Here is a 6,047-nt window from a genome sequence, read left to right as displayed (position 1 = left end):
TATAACATTTAGAGGAATCTTTCTGTAAAAATGCCATGTGGTGTTTGGTTATAGGCGGCCATGTTGATTTTAGGCCCGAAAACAGCAAAAATGTCAACTCAAGTTCCCCTATTATATATTTACCCATGAAGTTCTGTTTACGGAGTGTGTAATATAAAGTATGCATGCAAAAGGGGTTACATTTTGTATAGGACGGATATCGACAGCTCTCTTTGTTAAACCTCAGATTCCAGCTGCATAACAGCATGAATTCTTCAAAAATACAGTATACTATGAAGCAAGTTGCTAGAAAATACATTCAACATCGTGAAATATATTCAGTGGAAAGCACCTCATTTGTAGATGTAAATATGTTAATATGAAAAAATCTGCAGCACGCAGGCTCACCTTTTTCCTCCCATGTATTGGTAACAGCTGTATATAAAATACATAATTTAGGGCCATATAATTTTATCAACAGGAGACATTTTCTCTCTGCTTCTAACCATGGTTGTGTGTTTCCATAGAGGTGCAGGACTTCATATTCAGGAAAAATGAATCCACTGTGAGTAAGAATGTGACACAAAACAGGTAGAAGCTACTTGTGGTTCAGTGGTGAATGTTTATTTGTGAAAATAGCAGTAGATCAAAACTAACAGCACCAATAATATTGCTTTATAAATTACTGTGATTGGATGGATGGATGGATAAATAAATAAATGCATTTAATAGAAGAGTGTAGAGCAAATCAGGAGAATGAAGTGGATCTGCTGGAGTGATCTTCAGCAGAGTCAGACTGATCTCCGCTGGTGAAACTCTGAATTACATTTGAGGAGTTTCTGAAAAGCTGCTTTGTGTACTAAATATGAATTAGTGTAACTGCTGGATAATTGAAAGAGTCCAAAATTAATAATTACCTTGTTCGCCTCGATGATTAACAGAAATCATCCAGGGGAGCTCACATCCGTGCCGCGAATCATATGACATTCAATACAACTTTATCAACCAGGACAAATAAATCAAACAAAAACTACACTAAAAATACTTATTTTCACCAGGACAAAATGACCAAAAGCATAACAGAACAAATATTCTCTCACTGCTTTCCAAAATAAAATTTACTTAATGATCATTAAAATGACCAACTTCCTGTGTACGGACAACGGCGCCGTTCACGAACCGTTTGCAGCTTTAACTTTTTCATGTCTGTGTGCGAATAGCCGTCATGTGTTTTGTAATCGGTCAGTTATAAATCAGATTGCAGGTAGATGATGGTGCTAATTGGAGTTTTGTAGCTACGGTTCAAATGCCAGTTGATTTGTAAGCATGGTGAGTGGTGGAAGTATTTAAAATAGTTTATAGAAGGTTATCGGTAATGATTTGTTATTTGCACTTCATTTATTTATTTATTGGATTTGGAAAAGACTGGACTTTAAAAATCACTTAATGCATTTTAAATAGATAATTAAAAAAATATAAGTTAAAAATATAAATATGTTGAAAAGTTAACATATAGGCAAATCCATGTGGTACATGATTGGGTTAAAAATTAGTCATGCCTTAATTTGTTTGCTTCAATTGTTTCTTATGTGAAAAATGTCAAAGTGTAAATTCAGTATAATATTTGTCAATGAGGTGAAGTTGGTGCATATAAGGAAATGTTTGTTACTGTTTGCTATGAGTTGCAGTATGTGAACATTGTTCCTCTGTGTTTCTGTTTAAAGGTTTTTCACCTCATCAACTTATGAAGTTGTCATCTTCTGAACTAAAACGGCTAACTGCAAAATAAAAGAAGGAAAGAAAAACAAATCAACTGTTTGGTCAGTGAGTGGAGTCCAGCTCAAGCACAGGTAGATGAGATCATCCTTTTTCAAGTGTGGAAACTGCACATTAACTCTGAATTTATCAATGAAAATTCTTTGTCATTGAAGGTGGGAGAACACATAAAATAAACAGCAATAAAACAGCACTAAAATATAACATCTAAAAGATTTAAAAGTAATAAAATGTCACCATCCCGCAAGGTATTAAAAGCCATTTTAAACAGGAACGTTTTGAGTAATAGTAACAATAATAGTAATAATAATCCTTGAAAATATGAAAATATATGAATGTACATAAATAAATGAAATAATAGAAATAGTAACTTAAAATCTGAAAAATCATGTAAATATGTGAATTGGTGGGATGCGAAAAAAAATGTAATTAATTACAGGCTTTGTATTAATCGTGTTTTTGTCAAATAGCAATATTTGACACAATAAGAAAAGTTTTTCAATTCAGATGAAAATTTTGGTTGACAACTGAATCAATGAATACACGTATATGTAGCTTAAACAACAAACATGTTTGTTTTATACACACATGGACAAAATTGTTGGTACCCCTCGGTTAATGAAAGAAAAACCCACAATGGTCACAGAAATAATTAAAATCTGACAAAAATAATAATAAATAAAAATTCTATGAAATTGACCAATGAAAATCAGATATTGCTTTTGAACCGTGGTTCAACAGAATTATTTTTAAAAAATAAACTCATGAAGCAGGCCTGGACAAAAATGGAAAAATGGAAAAATTGGGGTGTTCTAAAACTTTTGATGTTGTGAATTTGACTATATAAATAAAATTGAATTGAAATTGAATTCTAGTTATCAACCCAAATATGACATGTAAGACAACTCTGCATATTTATTTCAGTTAAAAGTAGACAAGAAGCACTTGTCCACACACTCACATTGTCTCTTAACTTGTAGTTCTTGACTTTGCTTTGAGTTACTTAACATCCACACTTGAAAACTGGAGAACTCTTCTGTCATCTTGCATCTACCTTCACTACACCACTGCTTTTAAGTGTTTTGGCAGCTGAGAGTATGTGTGAGGAAAACAGAAGTCACTCCTCCTCCTCCTCTGCGGCCTCTCGAAAAATATGAAGTGATTGGTTGAGAGCAGTGTGGGACGTCCCACCTTCTCCAGTTTGTCCCAGCCTGACCTTTGATCCCTCCATCCCAGTATCAGTCCAGTTCTCTCTGCTGGTTGGATTCAGTTTAAAGCAGGAACAACTTGGAAACACGTGCAGCATGCTGATAGCACACACACACAGGTCACAGGTATGGAAGCTCATTGGTGTCAAAATGTCTATAGATTCACAGTCATCCAGGTCATAGTAATCCTACATAAGAGGCTTCAGGATATTTTATTTGCTTTATTTATCATTTTGTTTCTCATTTTTGTTGTTTGTCCATTATTTTGTGGCTTTGTAACTTTTTTGTCTCATTTTTGTTTTGTTTCACGTCGTTTGTCTCATTTTTTTTGTAGTCTTGTGTCTCGTTTTTGTCATTTTGTGTCTCATTTTTGTAATATTTTGTCTTGTTTTTGTTGTTTTTTTGTCTTTTTTTTGTCTTTTTTTGTCATTTTGATCACAAAGTAAAATACTATATCATTCATTTCCAGATGACTAAATGTTTTGTTCCTTGTAGTTACAGATCACATCACAACCTGTAGTTGTAATGTGTAAATGATGAAGTGAGGCATAATGTTGCTGAAATTGCACTTATTTTTCTTAAGAAATTTCAGGTTCATGATGTTTTGTAAAAAGATAATTCCTTAAATGTGAACATTTTCAGAATGTACTTTTTTTTTGCACTAAAACAAAGGAAAAATTTGGAGTTGTGATTATTTATAGGTTATCATGCTGTGATTTTACTGGTCCGACCCACTTGAGATCAAATTGGGCTGAACTAAAATGAATTTGACACCCCTGCTTTAAAGCAAACTTGTTTCAGTTTAGTTTCATATAAACATCATTTCTGCAAGATAGAACTGAAATCTTCAGCGACTTTTGCCATTGCTTTTCTTTTCGGCAATAATATTAAAAATACTAAAAGCCAATATTTGTATTTGTTCAGTATCTAACTAATCAATGTACAGTTATCACTCAGGTGTAAGAATAGTTGCAGCTGCCTCTCCAGCATATTGATTTTTATTTTGTCACAGCAGATCCTCCATACCTGGACAGAAATACCCACAGAGTCAACCACAGGAATGAATGACAAACATCTGCTGCAGCTGTGCGTCACTGCGTTTCTGCTCGACTCTCAGGTAAGCTGCTGCTGCTGCTACTGCTGCTACTTTCTGTCTTTTTCAGACACATTCTGTCTTTTTCTTTCCTCAACACATCTTCTCGTGTGCCTGCAGCTGCAGTCATTAATCCTGGGAAACTTTCAGGCTTGTTGTTTGTTAACGTGGCGAAGAGACGGAGCTGCACAGATGTTTGTGTTTGCGTCCAGCTGCAGTTTGACTCTGAAAGTTTGACAGTTTGAGCAAAAACAGTCGGATTTAGTGTCAACTTTCCACTGTAGGTTGTGGCGACACACAAAACCGTGCCTTTAGTTTTTAATCATTAACACGTTCAGCGACCAAACTGGGTTGGAAGTTATTTCGTTCCATCTCTGGTCTTTCGTCTGAGCATGTTTATTTAATAGTAACAGAACTTTACTCATGTATCATGTAGAGATAAGTATAGAGAGCAGCTCCAAATGCTGATGTGGAACTTTATAAGAGTCTCATTTTTCTGCCTGTGGAGATCTTTCAGCCTGTGAATGATGAATACACAGTGACTTTCATACTTTCCTTTAGTTTGAGTTCTTACATTTTGCTGCTATATAAGTGCCCATAAAACTGAATTTACCCTTTTTACAACCTTCAGCTTTTCTATAAGACTATTTTAAGTAAGTTTGACACATTTTTCAGGCGATTTTGGGTTTAATTACAATCTGTTAAATTGATTAAGTGGGACATCAGAACTAATGACTGAAATTATGCTGAAGAGAAGAGTTTGAAAGCTGTGAAACAGTTAAAATATCTGCATGAATGACAGCACAAAGGGACGAGTGCTGTACACAAGAGGTACTGATACTTCCAGCCCATGCAGCTTTATGCTTTAACTGCAGCACATTTCAGAGGGAGATCCTGCAGTTTGTACAGCTCTACATTCACCTGTCAGCTGCCGCTACTTTAAAGATTTAGTTTTGTGTCTGGATGGGAGACGGGTTCAATGCTTTCTTTCCCCATTTTTGTCTGTTTCAAGAGAGAAGAGAAAACTCCAGCCAAGTCAACTTTTATTTGATGTTTAAGGTCATCAAATAACATCAAATAACAACAGTGATCAACTCAGTGGTTCGTGATATGCTGATACACGTCTGGGAGCAATTCTCTTATCGCATTGATGTTGCTCATGCTGCAAGTAGTGGCCGCATTGAACACTTGCATGACAGGAAATAAAAGTTGATTGGGAGTACAATACTTGTGACTTAGCTGGAATTTTCTATTGCTTTTCCTTATTAAAATATTGCATAATGAAATCGGTTCATTCTTTTTGAATAGCCCTGTACATAAATATGAGGGTGTTTAAAAAGGTTCAAGCAGAGATAACAAAGCAGGCATTATTCTCTTTCATAGTAATCATGTTTTTATTTATTTCATTCTGACACATAGCAGACGGTCCACTAAAGCGAACAAAACCTAAACCTTCAGAAAACTTACTGAAGTTGTTGTAAAAGGTTGGCAGGGAAACAAACAAAATGCAGCCAGGAAATCCAGTTAATAAAAAGGGTGATAGGCCAAACAAAGTCCAACAATAAAAGCCCAAAGATTGAAAAACAGCAAGGAGACACACTGGAACATGGTTGAATGATGAAGGATACAAAAGAGCACGAGCTGGATTTTAGCAAGTCAAGAGACGAACTGGCGAAGGACAGAGAGAAACACAAAACTAAATGCACCAACCTAAGTAAGGACATATGGAAACATTCACTGAATCACGGGGGCGGGAATGAGACAAAAACGGGAAATAAAGCCAACTAAGACACACAAGAATGTAACTATCAAAATTAAACAGTAAGTGACATTAAAGATTAACTAACACAGAAAACACGAGGAAAAGGAAAACGCTGGAAAGGAGAAACAGATGAAAAACAAGCAATATGACGACTTGACAGCCCGGTCTTTGTGTTCTAGATTTTTTTATATCCAAGCCATTATAAATCTTAAGTGACTGCAGACAGATT

At 35.3% G+C, this 6,047-nt stretch overlaps 1 protein-coding gene across 1 annotated transcript in view; it reads left to right on the top strand.

Annotated features, from left to right (window-relative positions):
- Positions 1-3,969: 3,969 nt before the first annotated feature.
- mthfd1a (methylenetetrahydrofolate dehydrogenase (NADP+ dependent) 1a, methenyltetrahydrofolate cyclohydrolase, formyltetrahydrofolate synthetase) overlaps positions 3,970-6,047 on the top strand; it is a 15,816-nt gene continuing 13,738 nt past the window's right edge. The window contains exon 1 of the mRNA XM_023282828.3: positions 3,970-4,080. The gene's annotated coding sequence lies outside the window, so the exon portion shown is untranslated. The remainder of the gene's footprint in view (positions 4,081-6,047) is intronic.

The sequence above is a fragment of the Amphiprion ocellaris genome, chromosome 12, assembly GCF_022539595.1.
Source record: "Amphiprion ocellaris isolate individual 3 ecotype Okinawa chromosome 12, ASM2253959v1, whole genome shotgun sequence".
Classification (NCBI taxonomy): Eukaryota; Metazoa; Chordata; class Actinopteri; family Pomacentridae; genus Amphiprion; species Amphiprion ocellaris.
The sequence above is the reverse complement of the archived record's forward strand: the minus strand, read 5'-3'. Positions and strand labels throughout refer to the sequence as shown.